We start from the raw sequence: 1,027 nt of genomic DNA, 5'->3' as shown, positions 1-1,027 counted from the left end.
AGCAATTTCCCCAAAGTCCAGCCCCTTAGCACTTACAAGCTTCTTTCTGTAAGTAGAAAGGCACCTGGGCCATAAAACAACCCGCCAAAATCAACCAATTTAGCCATTGTGCCCCATCCTATGCAATTTATTGGGATGGAAAAGGTCTCATTGGTTTTTGCAACAGTAAACTAATCCAGGAACTTGTAGTAGTAGGAACAAAGCAGTCAGAGAGTGATTCAGCAAGAACACAGCTTTATTCTTCAACTCGAACACAACTCCAACACGAATCAACATCTGATAGCCAGAACAGCCTTTACATTGCAGCTGTCCTGCTTTTAAACATTCCCGGCTAATGTAGCCACACCCACTGTACACATATCAACCTATGAGGTTGCAGAGATAAGGTCCAATCACATTAGTTCCCGCTCAGGGAGCTTGTTTGAAGTGATTGGCTTGTTACTTCCTGGGCTAGCAATACTATTGGATGGATTTGGATCCTAGCCCAGGACGAAGCTCAACATTACATTCCAATTAGATGTTTCACCACATGTCGTGCATTCAAGGCAGCTTTGAATACACTACAGAACCTTTTTAAAGTGAAGTACTACAGTTGGCAGTTGTTGTTCAGTCACACAGTCGAGTCCGACTCTTCGCGACCCCATGGACCAGCTCCCGCCAGGTCCTCCTGTCTTCCGCCGTCCTCTGAAGTTGGCTCAGTTTCATGTTCGTTGCATCGATGACACTGTCTAACCATCTCATCCTTTGCCGTCCCCATCTTCTTTGACCTTCAATCTTTCCCAGCATCAGGGTCTTAACAATGGGCTTCATCGGAGCACATTTACCTTACGGATATATGCTAGGGGTAGAGAAATGACCACCCCCACCTCCAACAAAGTTAGTGATGAACAAGAAGTGGGGACCCACGATATTCACAGGAGGGGAGTATTCCCTGCGGCTCGCAGGTGCCCAGCTCCTGAAGAAGGAGGAGCCCCATGTGGATGAAGAGGAGGAGGTGGCCGCAGGTGAGTCCAGAAGGTGGGGCCGC

The sequence above is a fragment of the Gekko japonicus genome, unplaced genomic scaffold, assembly GCF_001447785.1.
Source record: "Gekko japonicus isolate JY-2015 unplaced genomic scaffold, Gekko_japonicus_V1.1 scaffold1058, whole genome shotgun sequence".
In the NCBI taxonomy this organism is placed as follows: domain Eukaryota; kingdom Metazoa; phylum Chordata; class Lepidosauria; order Squamata; family Gekkonidae; genus Gekko; species Gekko japonicus.
Note: the sequence above shows the minus strand (reverse complement) of the source record.